Below are 25,440 nucleotides of genomic sequence, written 5' to 3' on the forward strand. Positions count from 1 at the left end.
TTAAACAATGTGATCTTTTACCCTGCAACATAACACAAGGTAACAATAACTAACGTGTGGTTGTGTGTTTACTTTAACATACTCATGTACTTTGATGTGAACTGTAATAATTTTCCAACACACATATGTAGAAACTAATAAGTGCAGTGTGCATTCAAAGGGACAAATGCTGAGTAAAGACGAGTTCTTACTCACTGTTTCACACTTTTTTTAAACAAGTAATTGTCCTTTTAATTTCTTTTAATAAACAAAACTTTTTCTTGAATTTTTTTTTTCAGTTCTTTTCACTCTGGCTGTAAAAGCAGTTCAACGCAGCCATGAACTGAATCAACACATCCCATGTTGTTCTCTGGCAAACATGCTGTCCCAGAGAGAACACAAGGTATTTATCAAACATTCACTGTCTTGTCTCTTGTGTCTTTACCAAGTGTCTCTCACTGTGATCATAACATTTGGACACAGCACCGGCCTCCGTCCATCTATCTCTGCAAAACATTAACCCCAGGACAGAATCAATTACTAACTAATTAATCTAATTAAATTGGCAAATTTGCATTTGCTGCCATCTGGCAATTCTGTCAATGAACACAAACAACTTGCAAATTGATCATCACTTTATGTTTGCACAGTACTGTCATCATATATTGGCTGATACAAATGTTTTGTGATAGTATTGGCTTTAAAGCAGCCTTTTTGGATATGACATGAAGCTGTCTCCCTTTTATTAACTTTAATTTCTCATATCAAAGTGGTGCTTGAGCAGCTAAATGAGGTCTTACTTTGTTTTAAAGGTGGTCTGATGGCTGATGATGGATAGCAAATAACTAATAACGCACTTGACACACTGATCAGAAACAAATGATTGCGCTGCGTGAAGGTGTTAAAACCGTAATTGGACCACGATTGTACTCTCTTTCATCAGCGAGGGATCAATATTCCCGCAGAGGGAAAAAATCATCCTGGAGATCAGCCTGTACGGTTCTGAGCCAGTGATGCCACAGGCAAATTGTGGAGAAACACTACAGCCTTGAATTTAATGAAAGGTTTTCACGCAGCCCACAAACATTAACGTATTTTAGCATATAACAGGTTCTTGAAAGGCAGAGCGCCCTCAGTGTGCTTGAGGAGTACACCTCTTTGTCTAGACATGTTCAAGTTTTATGCTTCAAAATAAATTCCATGCTGTGTTCAGGGAATAAATATTCTTTTTGTGTATTTGTACAAGTAAGGAAAAAAAGAGCTAAAGAGTGTGTGGCAGTTTATTAAGAATAATAACCAAGCCATATAATATTTTACAGTTTTTTTATTAATATCCACAAGGAAACATTATCTTTAGGGTTTGTATATTAAATTCTAACTTTGGAGGACTCACAGGATGCAGCCAAATAGCTCAAAATGTGTATCACAGTTTCACTTGACATTTGTTATTCAGTCTCCCTTCAGATGCTTTAAATCATTCCATGAGCGTTAACCATAGACTGACTGTAAAGATGGACGACGCATCTCTACTTCCTCCCATTTCCAGAAATAAAGCCCAATTATTAACACTGCGATCTTGCGCTGACGACATGAGTCCGATATCGTTTGAGAGTTGTGTGACTGTATCTCAATCTGTGTGTGCGTAATCAGATTTGTAAATGGAAATGAGTAAAGGAATGTACCAATGTGTATTTACAATCTCACATTTGTAAGAGTGTAAACAAAACTATGAATAGGTGATACGTTTTGCAAGTGTATTGAGATTTGTACATGTGTAGACAAATATGCAAACATGTGCATAGATCTATAAATGTGTGGAGATACTATTGACTGAAAAGGCTAAGTGTGAAGACGAGTCAACCGTGGCCTTGCTTCTGCCGTGGTAGATTTGCTAATTTGTCTGTATATAATGTTCTTGTAAACTGAGGTATGACACGCAGGGCAACCATTTTCAAGTTTTCTCATGAGTTTTTTTTAAAACAAACAGAAGAAATACACACAATTTAAATGGGATTACCATGTTTCAAAGCAACATGTGACCTGCAGCGGCCTGAATGTGTTGCTTTGGTCTCAGTTCACCTCTCTGAGACCCAGCCTCTCATATTGAACAGACCAGTGTGCCTTTATTTTTTAATGAAAATTCTTGTCAAAACAACCAAGCACACTTACTCCATGAAGGCAACAAAGTTTGATGATTGATAACAGTTGAATTGCCCATACAGTTGAGTCCCCCACCCCCTACCACCCACACCACCAACACCCCCTCCCTGTTTTCCTGGCAGAAATGGTTATGGCTCTCCAATAAAATCCTGCAAAGACCAAATTGTTGAAGGAAGTAATTTCATTGGTTCAGCTGGAGGAAATTGATATAGTCACACTATATGTGGATTCTAATCGAACAAAGTGGACATGACAAAACTGAAATTAGAAAAACAAGGAGATTGATGACGGTGAAAAGAAATGAAAAAGATCTTTTCATAGGTGAGGCTTGTGGAGGAACTTGTTTTTGACGCAAACACCTAAAGTCTTTTATTCTTCGGAAGTCATTTACTCAGTGTCTTATCGGGATTAAATATCTCGCCCTGAGTTTATGTCTTACTTTGTGTTAATTCAAAAGGCTATTTTTCATGTCGTCATCTGTACTTAAGTACTTTGTGTTGGAATTATTAAAATATCTTCAAGACCTCCTTTTTTTTTTTTTAGCAAAACCTATTATGTTGTGGATCTATTTTACAAAAGAGCGATTGAAATGGACCCTTGTAATTTTCTCCTCAACCTGAGGTGAAACGCTGACTATGATGCATGACTTGACAGTTTCCTCATCCGTCAAATCTATTGTTTTAAATCGACAGTGCTTTCACACGATTCAATTATACAGTCAATATTGCCGGGCCGCCTTTCTACTGCAAAATATTTGATGATATGAGAACCTTGTGTGACCCATTTATTTTGATTTGGGAAAACAATTGTATCTCATCCCTAATGCCTGTCGTGGGCAGGGTTCATAAATCATCCTGCCGCCTGTGTACAAATGTATGATCGGTGCTGTGAGTTTAGCAATATTAGAAGAGACAAATTAACATAGATTATGTCATGTATTCATCAGTGATGTGTTTAAAAGAAGGCAGAGGCACAGGCTGCCACCAGATCTTTGATATTTTTCCATTACGGCACTTGTAAAAACTTGAGTTTTCCTTTACAGAACAAAGCTTTCTATTCACAATAAATTCCCCTGCAGAAAACTGTAAAAAAAAAATCCTTGGTGCAGAAGAAAGGAGAGGCACCGACATGTTCCCTTTCTGCTTCTCACTTGGCAGCACCCAGACTCTCAATCACCAAACAACCAGGGAAAAGCCTGGAGAAGGTGACTGCAGCCCAAGAGGCACAAAGTCCATCCAAATGAGCGGCCAAGATCTTAGTTTTAAGATGCATCAATGTGGCTACGTTTGGTTTTAAGCACTAAAAACTTTAGAAATGCTGTTGGCCCCGTTTTAGTTTTAAAAACCCCTGGGCTATATTTTAGCCGGGAAGGACAAAAACTGAGATTTTTGGAAATGATGACTCCTCACAGGGATTCACTTTGGCTCTTATCAGTCAGGTTTTAATACCAGAAGTAACTACTAATTGTTCGTCATGTGATAAGCATTTTTTGGGTGTTTATATAAAGCTAACATGCCTCTCTGAGATCACTTTCATTGTACCATGGCTTATATATATTAGTATGAATGTAGTTTGAAGCTCCAAATCAGCAACTTCAATGAATGGTCTACAGTGGTCTCCTACGCCATCCAACTTGTTCTATTGAGGGAAGGTGGAGTTGTTAGTTTACCCTACAGGATCCTGTACATTCTTAAAGTTCAAAAGTTTTGGACAAGGAGCATGGGTGTTGTTAAGTGCCATGATCAAGTCCTGAATGCCGTCTGTCATTATCTCTGTTAGGATCAGCAGCCACAAACGTCTCTGCCAAGGGCCAGTAGGTGAATGTTGATCAAGAATGCAACAGAGGTGGCCGAAGTTTAAGGTGTCTGTGGATCAGGAACAGTGAGCTGTGGGTGGCGTAGCGCTGCCTGGACATAAGCTTAATGAATCCTGCAGGGTAGGTTGCCTGGTTGAGGGTGTCTGATTATTAAAATATCCAAAACACTCAATGACCCCAGGAAACATGACAAGTGTCATACACTAAATATGTTTTGTGCAATAACAAGAGGATGAAGACCTGAGCGTAAACACTGATGATAGATCAAACCTCTCGTGTTACCAGTCGCTTTTTTTCTCTTCATCCTATGAAACGAAAGACCTTCACCACCACAGCATGAGAGAGAAAGTGAGAGTGAGGGAGACACTGAGGGAGCGGAGAGAGATAGCGTTTATTGCTTGTGGGAGGTGAATGATGGCGCAGCATAAAAACCCCACCAAACCAAGCAGATGGAGCCTATGTGACAGTAAAACCCCAAACGTCCGCTGAAGGTTTTTACCAGTGACTTATGAAAGCTATCTGTCAAAACAAAGGCAAGAGTTAGCAGGATGATATGCAAATGAAGCAGCATTGCTCTGGTGACAAATTATGTTCAAAAAGTAAATTGTTTCTCATAAGAGTCCTCAGTGTGAGCAGGGACAGTGGTGAGTGGGAGATTATTGGGCCGGGAAACGACTGAAGACAAGTGGTTAGTGAAGTTCGCTGTGAAATGGAAACTATAAATCCTGGTGTTTTGGGGGAGAAAGTGTTTTAACAAAAATGTGATGATTAAAAAAACAAAAACAAAAAACGAACTACTAATTATTCATGCTATATGTTTTGTATCCAGACGGAGGCATTCTTAACATATTACAAGCAGTGTACTTGTACTTGAGTATTTCTATGCTACTTTGTAAATCTACTCCACTTTATTGGTCCTTAAGGTTTAAAAAAAGTTCCCTTACCTGCCGTAGACATTAGATATGGTTGTGGGCTATAATCTTTGTTATACATATATAAATAAGTACAGTTTATACAAGTGAGATCACAGAGGCTATTTAAACATCACCATCTGACATGCAGCAAACATTGAAGTAAGCTCAACAGTTATTATCCATTGGTTCAGAAGAATGCATGAAACATATCACTTGGAATAACTTTTATAGCTTAACTATTGAAATAAACAAATTACGTATAGATGATTTGAGCCTTATTGTTACTATGGTATGATCAATAAAACGTATTAAGTTTCACTGTATATGGTAAAGGTTTCAGATTATAATTAAGAACAGAAAACCTCTCATTCAAAAATTCAAAGGTTAAACATTTAGATTTTCTCATTTTACTTTCAACCAAAGCAATTTACACATGAGGAGACTCTACATTCGCTGTGACATCAATCTCAGTCTCTCTGTATCTTTTGACCGATTGAAAGTAGCTTCACAACATTAACTTTAAATGCTTCCTTCACACTGATGCATCGCTGACGACAATCTAATAATAAATTAAATAATAATAAATCAGTCACAGGAGCCCAATTACTCTGATGTGCTATTACTTAGAGAGCTGAGGACTTCAATTCTGCATTGTCAAGTTGTAATGATCTTTTAAAACCACGAGACAACTGTACAACAACAACCTTAACTGAAATTGATAAAGTAGGCATCACTGTTATGAGCCCCTGCTTAAGGTTGAGAGAAAGAGGAGATTGCTGTGAACAGAGGGGACATCGTGTCTGCAGCCAAAGTCTATGAAGGTAAGAAAGGGCAAAGCCGCAGGAGGTTTTATGACTGAGTTATTGTCAATGTTTACATGCCAGGTGTCAATGGTGTCACAGATTGCCATCCCAGTGTTCTCAGCAAGGCTTCCACACTGTAAACAGACTTCAAAGCAGACCGCTCGGTGCTGAAAAAAACACGTATCGACACACAAACACACACACACACACACACACACACACACACACACAAACACACACACAAGTACGTACACTCAGGTAATCAAAGTGCACTCTGACACACATGCATAATGATGTCTTGCACTGCATATAAAATGGATGTAGTATATATAACCATAAGACCAGTTTGAGCCTGAGGCGTCCGGCCAGCCTAAATACAACAAAACAACACAGACAGTGCACAGTTCTGAGGAAAAAACTTATATGAAATGTCATGCTGGGCTAAAGTACAGTATCGGCATGTCAGGGCGGGTGATTGATGGGTGCGCAGATATACGTCTCTGAGGGTTTATGTGTTGGTTTGTGTGTGCAAGGCAAATATGTGAGCCTGTGCTCCCAGTATACAGTATTTGTTTATGAGCTTTACCCAGATGGATTGTGGGGATTGCGCAGCGTGCCGCATGCACAATTTAATTAGGATGAACTTTTCAAATAATCCATTATTAGCAAGAGCTGATGATAAAGGGAAAACAAAGACGGGACTAAGTTTTATTATTTTCCCGCTGCCTCACGATGCCTCTGCGTGTTTCTGTCTTTTAAATTTAGATTCTATTTTTTATCACCGTGCGCGAAGCTGTTTTCCCGAATACGTATAAAGAGCAAATAGGAATGCATTGCATGGCATTGCAACAGCATTTACATTATTAATAAACTCAAATGACTTCCAATTCTGTGTTGTCTTTGTGCGCTATAGGCCACTTGGTATTCCAATTGTATACAATGTTTTATGGATCATGAAGCCGGTAGCTACTGGTGAAATATTCTCCCACACCGTAAAAAATCCGCTCATATATTCACAGCGGTTACGAGGACCAAGCTGGAGAATCTGGTGGAGTTCGAAGGTTTGCAAAGAAAAGAAAAACATCACTCATCTTTTATGCAGGCAGAGTGGCTGTGCCTTGAGATATGCATTTTGCTGAGCCACGGTGGAGTGTTTGATTTCAAACCATTTTTTAGCTGATCATTATACTTTATTAAAAGCATCCCGGTTCATTATGTAAAAGCCCTCTACAATATAAGAAGGGGGGGGGGGGGGGGGCTTGAATCAAAAGCCACACACAAAACTGAAGATGTTAAGCCTTTATACTGGGAACCAGAGTTTACACCTTTATGAACCAAACACATTTTGGTTTTAAAGAGTTTCTCATGTTCTGTTATTCAGTGACACTGTGCATATACCAAGGGGGACAGTGTCATCAACATATGTTTAATATTTAATCATGATAACACAGCAGCAAATCGCATCAGAGCCGACGCATGCTAGATCATAATGTCTGATCCAATAGCATGCTCCTGTGTTGCTATCAATTACAACTTTGGCACCCAACTAATTTGTTTGAGGGCTGCATTGGTAATTTGATTTCGGGCTCACTCACTTGATTTCCCTTACCCATTAATTTCATTTGCACTTGCCCATCAGCGGCACCAGCACATGTTGAGTCACCCACGTCCCAGAGCTCATCTTAGCCCGGTCTTATTAATACCACCAGTTGTGGCGAGTGCCAGCCTGACACTTGCGCAGCGTGCAACCGTCGCTCTCATTCCGAGCCATCGCCGCCTGCATTTCTCCTTCAGTGGCTTGGAACCACTTAACCTGTCCACTCTTCACCTCACCAGCCGGCTCACGCTCACCGGCTCTGCTGAATACGAATCTGCAGCTTCCCTGCCTGCCAAATGATGCCATCTTAAAATCCATTTCAATTACAGGGCAAAGAATTCTAATTACAACGTGTGTCTTTGAAAAGAAACTCATTATGGAAATTATTTTTTATAATTGATATGACATGGAGAGCTACAGCTTCTGGAGGGTAAGCAATCGTGTGTTGTTGTTTTTTAGGGTTAAGCAAAGAGGTTTATGAATATGCAATGATCACAGAGATGAGGGAGATAGTGTCATTACTGTAATTAGTTTATTTGAAACAATCAGATAAATATAAGAAAAACATATTTCTATTCTCAGAAAACAGTTCGTCCAATTAACCTTTTAGGACCCCTCCGTCATTGTAATCCAATCCTTAAAAAAAGCAATTATTTGAAGTAAAAACATCTTTTTTAACTCCTTCATAAAGATTGAAACAGTTAAGTCTTTAAGATGAATAATAGGATGTCGTAATATTCCCTGATGAAAAGAGAAATCCGATTTTTACAGTTAAACTCTCTCAAATCCCATTTGTATTGATCAGCTATACTGAAAAAGTGTCATGTGCGTTAGGCTCCTGTTATTGAAATTTTAACAAGGATAAATGGCAGAGACACGCTGGCTCCCTCTGGGGTATCGTCCTGCTGCTAAAACACTGGTGCTGCAAGGATGTCTTCTGTCGTCGCGCTTAAATGAACTGGGCCGTAATTTGAGTGCCTCTCTATTTTCTATATTCCATCTTTGAGTGAGCGTAATTTCTCGTCCATATGCTGTAAAGAGCGAATAATAAAGGAAACTCAAACAATTACGGGGCCGTAGTCATGCATCACTGGTCTCGGTAATGTCACTTGTCTGTGAGGGGAAGTGTTCTGTCTGAGAGTCTCCGTCACTGCAGGCCTTTGGATTCCTTTTTGTAAACTCTTCCTACATATTTGAGCTCTTGAGGCTTCTGATTTTTTGTCTTCTTATGCCATGCAGATGCGGTTTCTTGGCATGTCTGCGTCTCCATGTCCCACGACGTAAGGCAATCTTTAGAAAATCTACTGCACACACATCTGTGCAGAAAACACACAGGGCAGAGCTGAAACTCACAATCTGCATCGCTCTCTCTTTCCAAACAAATGAAACACAAAAAAAACAGATGTTACATCATGTAAAACGGAAATAATGAAAAAGCAGTGTTTCACAAACTTAACTACTGCTCCTCTTCCGCTCTTTGTTTAATATTGCATACTGATGTGTGGGGGCTGAACGGGGGGGTTTTGATATGACTCGCCTCCCACGTGTGCAGCACCGCCGCCAATTCCCTCAAGTTCCCATCCCTCCTGGTACATTATCAGGCCCTCTTTCATAAATAGGAATGAACAAAAACACATTTGTGGTGAATAATAATATGCAGTAATTAATGTCATCGATTCACATCTGTAAGGATACTGACTGAGAGAAATGTGATTACTTTTATCACATTTCAAAACTTGGAGTTAGTTTCGGAGCCCTGTAACTCAGTTAGCGTGTGACTGTGGAGAGAGCGAGAGGGCTGCTCTTGCTCTGTGATTGATGAGCGCACACCAGGCAGACTATTAAAAAAGCTGCAGTGTATTCCACAGACAATGGCAATAAACATATTCAGGGTGCTGAATTTAAAATGACTTATTTAGGGAAAGAAAATGTTTTTTTTTTTGTTTTTTTTTGGAGCAACCATAACCATAAACTTTGGATTAATGGGAAATGCTGCATACGCATTTAAATACGCTGCTACACAAACACATCCTTCAGTATGCACACAAACGCCTCATGCACTCGTTTTCACCTTTTGCTCCTCTGAATATGACAATTGCTCCACATTACAATCAACAACATCAGATACAATTATGTATATTAGTCAAGAACATACTCAAACACATAGTTTGACTTTTTGGGAAATGCATTTCTCTCCTACTTACAGGACTGTAAGAACCTTAATGTGATTGAGTTCATGTATCGAAGGCATCTCGCTACCATGACTACATCCCCTGAACGCAACTGTACAGACTCTGGAAAGTGGGAGGAGGTGGAGACATGTCGTCCACCTTTATATTCAGTCCATGATATTTACTCTACAGGTGTGACATAGATTTTTTGTCAAGACAGTGCATAGGTGCATCTTATAAAATGTAAAATTTTATTCCTTTGTCGAGAAAAACATCCAACACTCCTACAAATGGAAAGTATTTAGCACCATCACAGACATGCACCTTTTTGGGATCTGTACAGAGTATGATTAGAACAGTGCCTAGCTGCTGAAGATGAATTATAGCCTCTTGTTCAAAAGAAGAAATATCTTTGGAGATAGAGCAGGTGATTAGCAATAATGTCGATGCTTTGCAAAATGGGGGAGCAGTTAGGTGGAGAGAGAAGGAGACGGAGAGAAATTCACATCGTCACAAATGGATAATTTATAAATGTGCTGTTTGTGGTGATGACAGAATACATACATCTGCACGCTGTGGTAGATGGGAGTTTAATAGCATTGTAATGAGTGTTTTGTGTTTAATATCAAATACAGTCTGAAGTATTTCTAGTTTTGTTTTCTATTGTTTCACCAAAAACAGAAAATACCTCCGACATATACTGTATGTGAGTGTGCATGCATGTGGCCTGACAGTGTGTACAGGTGCTCCATTATTCAAAGTATCTCCTTGGGCTTTAATGCTCTGACAGAGAACGAGACGAGGTTTCTCCCCCGCAAACTCCCCCTCTCCCTCCTTTTCCACACCCCTCCCAGCCGCAAAAATATTACCAGAGCGTCCCGGGGGAGAAGCAGAGGGGAAACGTGATCTGGAAGAGAGGGGCGAATCCACCACAACAACAGCTGTTTCCAAATCACAACAACCTGGGGAAGGGTTGTGGGTTATATTTTATGGGTGGAGAGGGACCGTGGATGTTCATTTATTTATCTCCACAGTCAGCATTGAGGTGTGTGTGTGTGGGGGGTGTGTGTGTGTGTGAGACAAGATCTGTCACAGCTCTCTTTTTACTTATACAGGAAAAAGCCTAAGGTCACTAGTCATTCAGCAGAGTGCATGAGACCTCTGAACGCCACAGCCAGACATGTGCACCAGTGATGAATATGTAAAAATAATCAATTTCACGCGAAAAATATTATAATGAAAGTGTGGAACATAGAAAATCTTACTGAGTTGCTCTGGTGTCATTTACTTTCCTCTTCACTTGCATAGATTCCACTTCTCCATGGGTACAATTATGCTGAGAGCAAATTCATATTTCAAGTATGCAAATATCAATGCTGTGCGGTCACAAACAGTCCATATAAGGGAAATATGTAGGCTGCCGCGCGGTAATCCTTTTGAAGTGCTAGCACACTGTTTAAAATCTAAATTAGCTTGCATGTGCATTTGAACACATGCTTGCCCATAAACGCACACACACACACACACACACACACACACACCGAAAGAACAGACTTGCACACACAGGGATCTAAATTAGCCTAATGGTTCTCGGAAGACCTAACACCGAACACACATGCCTCTGGTGGGGCATGTATCGGCGCTGAATACAAACACAAGCATTAGCAGTTGGAGCAGGCCAATCTATGGCAACGACCTTGGACACGTGTTGGTTCCTGTTCTCTGCTGCGCTACACGCTGTTATTGAAGTGGTTATGTCCTATTTTACATGCAGGAATAATACCTCATCTGATATCATTTACCCACAGTGGGACGAACCAGGACATAATCAGGTATAAACCACCGCGATCAGGCTGGAGGAGGTGATATTGTCACCCACTCCTTCCTGATTAGTTCTTATCAGTCATGAATACCAGCGGTGAATGCAAAACATTCGTAAACATTTACTTTCACAAACAGTTTCACCTTGACATTGGTCCAAACATGGAAATCCATTGTCTTATTTTTCACCATAGCCGTTTCTTTGGATGTGGATTGTTTTGAAGCTTAAATGTGTGAACAGACATCATTTTTGGAAAAAAACACAAAAACGCATGAGCATGGATTTAGCCTTAACATGGAAACTGTAAAACAATGAACCCAATTATAACCATTTATCCTAAGTTAAGCTAACATATGCTAGCTTTACTTTATATTTATCATTGACTATAAAGATGCATGATATGACAGCTTCCTGAAAGTGAAGCCACAATGGTTTGATCGCCACCTGGTGGCTGGCTGCAGTATAGGGCATAAACCCCGCCTCCTGGGTCGAATGGAATAAACCACTGCGATCGGGCTGCAGGAGGAGAGTGACCAGGACACGACTGCGACCAAGACATGGTGTTCATATACAACTTCCAACATGAAACTGCTGATTTGAACTGTTGCATTCAATCACAGACTGTGTAGTTGGTCCACTTTTTTCTGAGCTAAGTAATCGAATCAGCGTTCAAAGGCACTTAATCAGTAAGTGAATGCATGTCTGTTTGCTATTCAGCCTGGTGCCTGCTCTAGCTGTTATGATCAGGCCCATACCAACACTGTTTAATGGGTTAAGAGCTTTGCAGGTAAATATTTGCAGCTGAATTGCTACCTAATGTTTGCTTGTGTAGCACCCGCAGTGTTTCAGTAAGCCTTTCATCAGACAATGAGACACTGTTCCACAGCTTAACTTACAACAGCGCTGGCAGACATCAGTGAGGACAGCGTGAATGACAATGGTGATTCACATCAGACGGGCACTTCAGTTTTAAGATTTTGGATTTCACAGATTTGTTAGGATATTTACTGAACAGCCCCAGATCAGACAGATTCCTGGAAGTCCTCGTTTATACAAAGAGTTTAGCTGCAAATAAATAACACTTGGTTAGGAAAGGCTTTAAAAAAGGAATATGGATTCTCACATGCACATGCAGGTTCAGATACGGCTTCTCGACACTCCACATACATTTGTGAATAATACTGCTACAGTAATTCCCCATAGGAAAGCTTCTGACTGCATTACATGGCCCAACAAGACTCCATGGATCACTCACTGTAACTGAACCAGAGTGTCTGTAGGGGCTCACCACAAGCTCACACATTTCATTGTGCCTCTGTAGTAGTGGTTTATTCCTGAATTCTTTATAGAAATAAAACCACTTTCTCTTTTCTCCATTGGATGATTGTATCACTCAACATTTTATTTGCTCGGCATGTTTAAGTGTAACTTGACCCCGAAGATGAGGCTGAAGTGTCTCTCCCTGGAAATCGAAAAAAAAGCCTTCAGGATGCAGTGATGCAAGGCAGAGCTTAGACACGCCTATCTTTACCACATACTGTATGATATATCAATTAGCTCCTTGAAGCTAAGCTATATGCTATGACTCCAGTAGCAGCACACAAACTTTAACCTCAGAAATGTTATATGAAGTAGTTTGAGGCTTCTTTTTAAAAACACTAGCACTAGCCAGACCGATGCAGAGACAGTCAGGGATAAGAGGGGTTTAGTTTTTAAACTGTGATCAGGGGGTGTTATCCTTTTCAAATATATATAAATGTCATGACCGAGAGACGTACCGAATGGTGGTTCTATGTAAGCATTGGTCCAGAAAGGTTCAATAGTTTGAAACATAAATGTGGTATTAAAACCAGCATTAATGCATATCATCGAAGAACAGTCATATAATTGAGTTTACAGCCCAAACACTCACTTGAGTTTGCAGTTTAAGTGTCAACACCCTGCTATAACGAGATCCTTAAATTTTGTTGTGTATAAAGACGACTATGTTAAATGACAAGGTTTTAACCTCAGTCTGAGGCCTTGACTTTGATTCCAAACAAGCTATACAGTGACAGATCAGGATAATGACAGTCTCGAACATTTGGAGACTGTTCCCGTTGCATTTTGAGATATTTTCTGGATGAGAGATCTGAGAACTGTGGGTGCACAACAGCTCCTCACCAGGGGGATTCTCAGCCATTCTTTCTCTCTTATGCGGGGCCGTCTCATTCTTATTAGACTTTTTGTTGTCTTTTTTTCCGACCCTGTATTTTCTTCTGTTTTTTTTTATTTCACAGCACCATCTGTCCGTCCTGTGCTTGTTAAATCGCTTTGCCCATTCACTGCGCCCTCTGCCTCAACTTCACCCCTGGCACTTCCCATTTAGTCTGCAAAACCGCAGAATGATATGCAAGACTGAGTCAATCCGCGCAGAGTTCTTGGATGTTTGTCAAACAATGCTCGAACAACAGTACGAATTGTTCTGCGCTCAAATCTCAACAGTCTATACCCTCTTGGCATTGTTAAGGGACGGCAGCAGAGGCAGAGGGGGAGAGACATGGAGAAAATATCCTATCAATCTACAGGATATTAGCTGCGAGGCACCAGTTCATACTGCCAATGATGTAACCCTCTGTGCCTGTATGAGCAAGTGCCACAATAAATTACTTCACATCAGCCTGTGCTTTTATCTGATGATGGCACTCTGTGTGGGCTGTGTGATTTCAAGCTTAAGATTTTGTTGTTGTGGCGGTGGCAGCCTGGTGATGAAGAGTGTGTAAGGGGGAGAGGGAATCAGAAAACAAAACTGTGTACAAGGCTGTAATTGTGCTGGGTTTATAATTTATGCAAAGGATAATGTTCAAATCCTAAAACCTAGAGACCTTAGCCAGCGCTTCCCCAACTGTACTCACACGACACTGTTGAAATAATACATATATTCATCTGAAACCCTTTTTAGATGTGTTTATCCCCCTTTTTTCACTGGGGACTAATTAGCAAGGGTATTTTCTGCCTATTTTAAAAAGGGGGTTTAGTTATTGATATTTTTAAAACAGTAAATATTTAAATCACAAACCTGGTTATGCAATATAAAATCATTTATGTTAATTGTTACATAATTATATTAGTTCATTTCAAACAATACTATATTGTGCAAATATTTACTGTCATTACTGCTCTCATTTCCTCCATGAATTTAAGCCGTGCCTCCATGTGTAGGACGCTTTAGAAAATTGCAACCACTTAATTTTTCCCTCATTACAGAAAGCATCCATTTTTTTCCTTCCCCCATCTTCCCATACCGTCACCTCCAGGCTTGTATTTGTAAAATAACAGTATTTTACCTCGTCCAAGCTGAGCTGGCAGCAGATGAGAGGAATGTGTGGGTGGTGGGCACCTTGGCATATCTGTGCCACCCTGGAAAGGTTGGGCCAGCGGGTGACGTTGCCAGACCATAGACCAGTTGGCAGAGACGTGAGCAGGATCAGCTGAGGAGCTGGTTTCCAAGGTGGGCGGAGACTCATTGAGACCTCACATGATAAACCAAAAGATCGGATTTTATTTGGTTAAACGCTGAAATATTAACTTTGTATCTTAAAGCAGAGAGAAATAATCGAGAGAGACAGGGAGAGGTTACAGTATTAGTCTGATTACTCACTAGTGTTATCTATTGTCTTGCTGCCAACATCCAGAAACAAGTTTGCCAAAGAGACGTGGACACATCCATCTTTTTCCCCTCACATTAATCTGAAACGCAGTCCTCGCAGAATGTCTAGCAAACACATTCTCGCTAAACTATCCATTTACTGGCAACTAATTTTCTCTTGTCAAGCCCCATTAACCTTAAATATATCTCTAATCTCACATTAGGGGCAGATGAATGTGAATTAAAGCCATGTAAACAGATGTTAAAGTAAATAACTTCATCATTTGTTTATTTTTTACATAACTTAAATGAGACAGAGACAAGTTGTGTTGGAGGACATCCTGAATCCATACTGGGAGAATAAAGAATTGTTTAAGAATTATTAAGATTGTCTTATTAGAATTAATGGATTATTTACAGGTCAATTATGGTAAAACGTTAGGTCACTTACATGAAATTGGTTTTTATTTAGTAGAACACCAATTATTTATATGTCAGGAGTGTGCAAACAATAATAAATATAGTAGAGAACTAATTGTTGTATTCAGAAACTGGACAGAGACACCACTGTTCTTTATTTTGATAAATAAATAACATTAGTAAAACAACTGGAGCCATGATAATACCACATCACGTTCCCTAATAATAAACTAAAATGGCACTCAGTAGAGCAGATACCTCAGCCAAGGCCCAAAAGTCCCCTTAAATTCGATCAAGCTGCACCAAATTACACACACTCATAGATAGTAGTCCCCTAAATATGCCTTATTATTTTCATGAAGATCTATGAATTATTCCCTGGGACATCAGTTAAAACATAAAAAAACTACCTTTCTTGCAGAGTTAAGGAAAATAAAAAAATGATTCTTGGATTTGCAACAAAATGTAATGACTTTTCCTCTGGCCCACAGCGCAACCTTCCAACAGGTTTTGTGTTAATCCCTCCAGTTGTATTTGTGTAATGCTTGCATGGGTTTAAAATAGATACATTATGGTGACATTTTCTTTTAATTTGTGAACAGATGTACAACAAAAAAGAAGAAGTTAACCAAAAAATCGTTTTTCACATGGAAAAACCTGCCAAAATAATATACAGTACATGTAACTAAAGATCATACATGGCTCCATGTTAATCAGTACATTTATAATGGCCTGTGAATGCGCAGCAATATTTAACATGCTTTCTTTCAATAGCAATGGATGAAAATAAATCAAAGCATGCACCCAATCTCTAGTTTGTGTTCCGCTCGCTGCTGTTTCATCTCCAACAACACCATGTTTACTGACCTGGCAACATGTCATGTTGTGTCAAGTCCTCAGTCCTAAGAAGACTCGCTGAACAGAAAGGTCAGAAAAGCATGCTCATAAAGGGATGTGGACAGCTTTTAGCCCGTGGCTTTGCTTTAATCAAACCCAAATGCAGTCTCAGTCAGAAAACACTTCTGATTTACCCAAGCAACAGTGAACACTGGCTCTGAGTAAGACCTGTAGGATTTGTATCATCGGGGGCATTGACTAAGAAATCGCAACATTTCCTCCAGAGGCATGAGGTGTGCATGTGTACATATAAACGTGTACATGCGTGTGTGTGTGAGTCCGTGTGTGCGTTTACAGGGCGTCCTTGTGGCGAGGCACTGCCCAGGGCTGTTTTTTTCCGAACTTTGTCAGAAACATGTGGGATGAAGCAATACACCTGCAAGTCATGGTGTTAAGTCACTGGTGCTGTGCACTTCACAGTCCCTGGGCCTGTCCATGCTTAACCAGATTTATTCCTTATCTTGCAGAGAACAGCTTCATGACAAAAACTACATGACCTGCAATCATTTTCAAAATGTATTTCATGCCTCTTACTTTTCTACAAAATTACTGCAAAAACAGCCTGAGAATAGTGCAGTGCCCATTCTAAACAGGCAGGTTTGTCCTTGTGATGCTCCGTTAATGCTCTGGAGCTACTTCAGAATTATTCCTCGTCATTAGTGAGTCCTCCGCAAACAGGTCCACAATATGTTATCACTTTTATAGTGTGTGTGCTGGTTGTTGTGCAGAGAACTTTTTATAATCTATGTTTGTGGTGCAGACTGAAGTTAGAAAACATTGTGTTCTTCCAAGTTTTTCACAAAGTAAAATATTTCACACTTGTTTTTGCCATACAATGTTTTTTCAAAATAAAAGCACTGTAATTCTGCCTGGTATAAAGCATTGCAGCAACAAAATAACTTAACAACACACAGGGCACAAGCAGCCAATAAAATTAGCAGTTCTAGAGATATGCATTTCACATACAGACAGAGATTTCTTCATTGATTTTTTGGCTACTCACGCAGATTAAGCTTTTTTTCTTAATCCGAATACAACATCTTTGCGTCTGTGGCAACAAATACATCTAGAGAGTCTGTATGTTTTGAAGAAGAGCATTGTGAGCACCCATTTGTGAGTGCTCCTCCATCACGATGAGACACAGCCCACACAACTCCAAATTGCTGATGAGCTTATTTTTAGTCGAGGGGGCTGCCCCAGTGTCTGGTTTCCGTGTGGGATTGACAGAAAATGTAGAGCACATTTCCCAGTTAATACTTGTATAGCAAGCCTTCCTGCTCCGTAATTAACCAATTAACAAGCAACATGCCCCACCAACACAGTACCTGATTCAGTTTGCAATCAGGAATGCTCGTCTGCAAAGTTTTAATTGTGCCCGAGGCAATAACTTAGTGTTTGTAATCACATTCTCTCTCCCCTTATATTGCACCATGGTGCGTTTGGGAGGAAGAAAGTTACTGGCGCAAGCTAATTCGGCAAACCTCCATGTTGGAGGTGAGCACAGTGCACATTACCGGCAGTGCTTAGGGTTTTGCTGAACAACAAAATGAGAGTTAATATGCTCCCCAAATTATTTACACAATGTGCGTTTATAGCCTCTGAAGAGAGGCGAGAGGTGTGCAAGGGAGCTTTCACTCAACATGTCCCCCTTAAGGTGAGGTTGTGTTGAGGCCACGGAATGTGGACACATGCAAAGAAGCAACTCCCTGCATCCATATTTCAAAATGAGATGCCAGGTTAATAGTCGCTTTTGTGCATACTAAAGGAGACAACATCACAGGGTTTGACTCGGGAACCCGCGCGCCCTGCTCGCATGGTAGAGGAGAGCCGCGTGCCAGAGCCAATCATCAGTCAGGAGGCAGACGTGGCGCAAGGACTACATGAATCACGAAGCTGTCATGTGTCTGTTTCACATTCTGAGAGTGGGAAGGCAAATTATAGGTGATTTAATGAATTCCTCTTTTTCTCCTGGTTTCTGGGCAGACCATATACATTGAGCCTTTTTCACTGAGCTGAAAGACTCGGTCTGGCCTTAAGAGGAGGAGGAGACAGAAATGGTCTGTCAGGTGCAAGCTGCCACTAATCATTTAGCTCAAATGTCTCCATTTTCATGGCAACCCACCACTTTAAAAAAAATACATGGTGATGCTATTGGCTACAATGGACTCTGAGTGACAACGAGAGTCATGCATTCTAATATGACAGACAGAGGAGAGACTGGGATTAGCTTTCGCACTCTTGATGTTTTACACACACACACACACACACACACACACACACACACACAAACACACACACACACTAACACACACACACACACGATAACTGCGAAACACAAACAATCTAGGGCAGCTATACCAAATCCAATTGTTGTGAACATGAAGCCAAGCTAGTTGCAGGCAGTGGGGTGAGTTTGGCCCACACATACCAATTAGGCCAGTTTCCAAAGCAATACTGCACAATGCTGCCCAGAGGACTGCAGCAGAACAAGACTTTGATTTCCCTCAATGTGATAGTAATTTCATATTCCTCTGAAAAGCAACATGGCTACTGAGGCTTGAGTCTTGAGATGAGTAATGAAGAGCAATTCACAACAAGATGCTTGTCTAGTCATTTACATACAATTTCTCAAACAAATATGCAAATTCTTTCTGACTCGTTTGGTGCGGCGGCATTGGGAGAGTCGCACACGCTCGTGTAAACACGGCAGCCTCTGATACGTTCTCAAACGTCCAAGCAGGCCTCTTTTATTGAGCCTGTAGCGTCCCTCAGTAGCTTCATTAACCGTCTGCATTTGATCAGTTATTGTCTCCTGCCGCCCTCCCCGCACACACACACATACACACACATCAGACAGCGCTCTTTGCATCTGGGATCAAAAATCAAGGCCATAACTGAAAATGCAGCCTGTGGTCTTCATGCCGACTAAACGCCGTTGAGCCCGAGTCCCACCACAGCGCATCAGACAGACGGAGGAATAGAGAGGGAGGAGGCATGTAATGAGAGCCAGGAGAATTACTACACTCTATTTATACGGAGTGCAGGATTGTTTACCTTCTTTCTTAGCCTCTTGTCGTGCCGGTTGGTGAACTGCTAATGAGAGGAAGAATATTTCCATTGCCATATTGTTGTATCACCTATTACCGCTTGTTGGAATTTACCTGTTAGAGCCTATAAGAGCCATTTTCATGACAAATCCTTAAACTCTGCATGTCCTCCTTGTTTGATCGTGCTCGCTCCTATTTCCTATCGTAAAATACAATCATAGTTTTGGCGTCTGGAGGTGCAGCAGCAGTAGCGGCGGCAGCGGCAAGATGGTCTCTTCAGTCGGGTGATACTTATTTCTTGTGTGAGACAGTGTGGGAGAGCCTATTGTTAGAATAAATCTTCACCCTCTCATTTGAATCACTGGGAATGCTTGATCATCCGTCACAGGGGAGGAGAGAGACCAAAGTACCCCAAAGAGAGCAGAGGTGTTACCGCGTGGAGGCGGCCATATTAGCAGAGATATTCTTCAGGATTATGTGCCCCTTCAACCCAGGCCAGGAATTTGTCAGCAGAAGTGCAGATATGGCTCTATCAATAATCCATGGCATTGTGTATTTCCCAACTGATGCCATTATACGGGCTGGGGGATGACAGCACTCACCAACTCCATCATCTTATCCATGGGGACCAGGATCTCATAAAGCGCTCTCAACATAGACATCTCATATAACGGGTAATAACTCCAGCCAGTTAATACAGGGGAATTATCAGGGAGAGGAGCGATGAACCCAGCAAAAACTGGGGCGGCCACCGCTGTAATATGGTCGTGGAGCTGAGAGAGAGAGAGAGCGAGAGAGGGAGGGAGGAGGGGAAGGTGTCAAAAGGGGGGGTGGCCAAAAAAAGAGAGAGATAGGAAATGGAGAGGGGCAATGAGTGAGCGTGTGAGATAAGGGGGGGGGGGTTGGCGATAGATAAGAGAAGTGAGAGGGAGCGAGGTTGCGGTGTGAAACAGGAAAGTTGGAGAGGAGGGAGAGAAAGGAGTGAGGGGTGAGGAGGAGTAAGAGAGACAAATGAGGTAATGATTTAACAAAAAGAAGGGTGAGGGCAAGAGCTTCAGCAAATTATCTGTTTTTTCTACTCCGAGTTTGAGGATCCTCCTTCCACACCACTGCTGTGAGGTACCTCTCAGTAATGAAGAGCTTAAACTGGTAATCTCCCTAATCCAATTGAAAGCTGCCTATATTTGCTTTTGTTACAGTATCATTTAAAGACGGCCACACTGTGCAAGGTTCCTATAACAGTAGACGTGAACTCTCTTATCAGTGCTAAATACTACGTCTGCATGTAATTGCTCGCACCAGGAACGATAAGCCACGGACATGGGCCTCTGGGTGAAAGTGCACTAAAAAAGATTTGTTGTCATAATTGCTAGATTTAAATGTAAAGTTGATTGTGGAATTTATTTTGAGTGGGATTCAGACTGAGCTTCCCTGACCCCCCAAACTACCAAGTATTTTCCCACATAGCAAAATTGTTTTGGCCCAGATTTGCCTACATCCAGACCACACGACACGTAGAATTATGGCACTTGGGCGGTCCACTCCTGTTTGCCAGTTCTGGGCCACAAGAAAGCCATAGCAACACTGCTTGTCAACTAAAGGTGGCTTGAATTTGTTTTGTATCATTTGGTCCATATTCACTATTTGCTACACGGGCCATTTCAGGTTTACATCCAATTTACACCTTGCCTAGAGCACCACATGTTTGCCAAAATGACCCACATTTTTTTGTGATATTTGGGCCACGTTTGCTATATTCCAAGTGGGACACTTTGGGCTCATGTCCGTTTTGTCCGGGCCACAAGAAGGCCAGAAGTGGCCCACATCTGTGTGCTATCTAGGTTACAACCAAATACAATCTTTCACCTACAAACTTAAAGGGCTCCATGTCTCCCTCCATCTTCCCTTTCTGTTGTATCATCCAGCTCATCCTGTAGAATCGGACAAAACTAACACACACCCTGGTTCCAAAATAATATGTCTCTTCACACCCAACTGTCTGAAGTCGCATCACGACCTCAATAACACATTTACATACAATCATCTGGACACAGCTTCAAGATACAACAGGGCCCATTTCAGTAAAAGTCTGGTACCTGATGCCATAGCTGCAGTTAATAAGACATCACATCGCTAAGCCAGCGCTTTACTGTCCATCAATGTTTCATGTTTATGAGATGTCCCTGTTTATTATTGTTGTTATTGTTATTGTCTAATGATGTGCAGGCTAATGTTTGCTATGTGTTGTTCTGGTATTTGTTCCATGGGACGTGTTTTCTGGGTGAATGTGTAATGTTTCGAAACATGAAAAAAAATTATTTCTCTCCTGGGCTAACCAGCCAGCGGTTTTCTTTTACTGTGATGGAAAAATGTTGAAAGTTAGAATATTTGCCAAGTTACAAATGCTGGTTCTGACATAAAATGTGTGAATGCATTATAAAAATTGGTATTTTATTATTTATCAGTACAATATCCACTTGCTCTTAAAGCTTCATTAAACGTTTCGGTTAAGATGATGGAGAGATGATGTTGTTTGAGACAGGATGCGTTTATCTTTTCAACTTTAACCTTACAGGTATGGCTTAGTGTCAAGCCAGGCTCATCACCACATTATGATCTGGAAATGATGCTACTGTATGACATAATTGCATGATCGACAATAGTTTCTACGTGGAGGTGCTGCGAGTACTCCGACTTCCTCCCAACTTGTTGGGACTTGGTTAATTGGAAACGGACTTAGTTGGGGGAACAGGACCAGTTGTTGGCGTGTTGGCCCTGTCACCGGTCCAGGGCGGTTACCCTGCCTCTTTCCCAATGTCAGTTGGTGGCTCCAGTAGACCCCCACAATCTACAGCATGAAAAACACTGTATGCATATGATAGAGAAATACCGACTTATATGCCTGATGATAAACTCAGAAGGTACAACGTGGCCGACTATAGACTCATTCAGTGTAGTTTTAAATTTTGTCGGACACTTAGTTGGAAGTGTTGCCAACTTCAGAATTCAACTTGTGTACATGGAAATCCATTATACATTTGATTACACCGAAGACGCTTCAAACACACATCAGGTGGTAAATAGTTTTGAAAACAGAGCAAATCATCCAGCACTGCTTGGAAGAGGAAGTTAAATTACACATTCAGCTGCTGTGTCGGAAATTGTCCCTTCATTTGCCATCCCTCCATCATAACATCTTGGTTCATTCTAGAGCGAATGGTAAATTAAGATTTTGGACAGCAGCACCGTCATTTTTCAGGGAGTCAGTGTGGTGCACCACATGCTGTGGTGTTGCACTGTTGCTTTTAGAACATGTTTTGCATGTGGATGCCCCGACTGTGCCTCTCGCCTGTCCAAGTGCTTGGACACTCGTGCCACCTCTTGTCAGATCTGTTCACTGTCACTGCCCATTAAATCTTAAGCAACCAAAAATAAGCTTCTGGCTGCAACCCTTTATCGGCCCTTTTAGTCTTAAATGTGGGTGGGTGCCAGTCACCAGTGCTAGCAGGGAGAGGGACAGGAGGGAGAAAATAAATATATAATAATGCCTCCCACCAAGCAAAGATATTCAGTGTTTGCATTTCAGGGGACAATAAAGAGGGCCATCTGTTCCTGTCATTCGTGCTTTATTGTTTTCCTCGGCGGGCCTCTCACTTTGGATCACAACATCAAGCCCTCCCCACCCCATATTCTCTGTACTCCAGACCCCCCAACATACACAAACTACAGTTAAACTGTGTGTACACAAGCACATGAACACACATGCATGCGTCGCCTTCATGCTTGGCATTGTGCAGCTGCAAGGAGTGGACTCAAAGGGATTCTGGAAGCGTGGTTGAAGAAAAGGAGAGGAAAGGGCAAGGTGTAAGCATGAAGGCATGTATTTGAATAAATTCAGCTGTCCCTCATGTTGGCATCATTGGAAGCATGAAAAACTTTGCCAAATATTTTTCTTTCATAGGATCACGAGGAGAGGAGAGGACGTAAAACAAACCACACTTTTCACACTGACACAGGGTTTACCAAGGAGAAAGGCTGTAATATTGGTTTAAGAAATTAATGGCTCCTGGGGGACGTATCTACTGAGCGTGTGGTTCCCCTTGTTGCACGCAGGACATGGCAGATGAATGGTGTTTGACTCGAGCTGCACAGAGGTTACAGCAGGAGTAGACATGATGAATGACACAATAGCCATTGTATAACTACCTTTGAAAGATAAAGCTATGAAAATAGCAAAATAGGACAATAGTGAAATATGACATTTCAGTTTTGTACCAGTTAAAGCTATTATTTGACAAAAATGAAATGCGCTTACTTGCTTTTTTGCTGGGTTAGATGGGGAGATCAAAAATATGTGGCTGGATCCAGCTGCTAGTTGCTATAGCACATGAGAGAATGGAAGCAGGAGGAAACAGCTAGCCTGGTGTAACACAGTCATATGTACTTGTTTAACTTACAGTGCTATTATTTTCTTTTCATCATCAACTCAACGCTACTTTTACGACGACCCTGGCTGCTTCAAAAGTAAAGAAATCTTCTTGGACCTGTAAAAATGCCATTTCAAGCGGGATAATGTGTGAGGCTGTTTCTTGACCAGGACCAGAAGCCAGACCACCAGAAGGAAGTACTCCTTTGTCCCAGCCAAGAGAATATCCAGAATATAATTTGATAGTTTTGAGACAACAGCACTTTCATGTTGTAAATTGTAATTTGTCTTCGCCTGCCATGGAAATTTATAATATCCCACAGACACTACAAGGAAGACCACACACACAAGCAATGTTTTCAACCAGTGATCTGAGTGAATGCAAGATTTGCAGGTGCTTTTCCATCACAGTCAGCAAGGTTAAACTCCAGAGAAATTAAACAAATTGCTCCTCTAATGCGGAGTAAAACAAATGGAGAACTTTAGTGCACATGTGGAACCCTCTTGGGTTCTAATTATGTAAAACTATAGACATCAGAAGGCACTGAATTCTTTAATGAGCACTTGAGAGAACAAAGGGAATTTAAGTGCATGTTAATAAGAGAGGCGAGACAACAGGAGGAGGCAAAATGCCACAGAAAGAATCGCTACACAATAAATGGGGGCATTTGCTGTCTTACCACCACCCGGCAGCTTCCGACAGCTACGCAGGGTACAACAGGATAGTTAAGAGGAATCTATTGCTCAACATAATTTGTGGCAGTAAGAAAGAGTGCACGGTTAATGTACTAATAAGTTCTCCATGGAAACAACAAACGATCAATTGAGATGAATTGAGATTTTGCAAGTTGTACACAAGACAGTTGGAGGTTTTCCTCTCTACAACCTGCAATCAGCGAACTGATGACTTCCCTCTGACCAGTGAGCCGCATGCAGCTTCAAAAATTACAGGTTAAACTCTCCTGTCAGATCCCAGGGCTGCCGGTGGCTCCTACAGTGCCATTTGGTTTTGCTCAATAACAAACAAGGCGTGATGTGTTGGGGAAGCTGTGTTCCACTTCGCTGGTCGGTAGGCTGGCCAATTAGCATTGACAAAGACTCCTGTGTGTATAGGCAGGCAGAGCATTGCCCGAGTGGCACATTTCTGTTCAGGAGTCAAAATGGATCACACTGTTGGGGGGTCCTTTAATCCCCACTGTTCCACTGAATAATGTTTTAAATCAAGAAACAGTGATGTCGTCCTCACACCCATATCCCTGCTGTTTGTGTACCATTGCACACATTGCTGATTTAACGTGTGCATATGGCTGCCGTACGCGTGCATTAAAATGTAGGTGTGCCTGTGAGCCTGTATAGAGATCATGTATAGAATATGTAGGATAATAATTGTATAATGTATAGGCTAATGAATAAATGAATGATTAATAAATAACTTTCTGAATAACTCTCGATAATGATGAATAACAAGAGGTGACAACATTCTGCTTGATGCAGCGTTAATGAGCCCATGTATAATCATCAGTTCAGTTCTGTGAATGTGTTCTTTTAAAGCTGAGACGTATGACATATTGAAGCAAAAATAATGAAAATAAACTATCTTCTGCTTGATCTGGTCGTGTTATACATGAATACTGGCACATTTAACATGTCTGCGTCGCTCGCAGCGTGCTACCTTTGCGGCTGACAATGAGAGATTCTGATCAAAGCGGAGCTGCTGCCCAGGAAAAGATGTGTTCCTCATTGTTTGTGTTTCATGCACT

At 41.2% G+C, this 25,440-nt stretch overlaps 1 long non-coding RNA gene across 1 annotated transcript; it reads left to right on the forward strand.

The window, feature by feature from the left end:
* Nucleotides 1-25,237, forward strand: LOC138405298 (uncharacterized). The gene is made up of 3 exons (XR_011239017.1): nt 1-39; nt 279-382; nt 23,780-25,237. It is a non-coding gene; the product is annotated as an uncharacterized lncRNA (long non-coding RNA).
* The last annotated feature ends 203 nt before the right edge of the window (nt 25,238-25,440 follow it).

Source organism: Paralichthys olivaceus, chromosome 17 (assembly GCF_024713975.1).
Source record: "Paralichthys olivaceus isolate ysfri-2021 chromosome 17, ASM2471397v2, whole genome shotgun sequence".
Taxonomy (NCBI): domain Eukaryota; kingdom Metazoa; phylum Chordata; class Actinopteri; order Pleuronectiformes; family Paralichthyidae; genus Paralichthys; species Paralichthys olivaceus.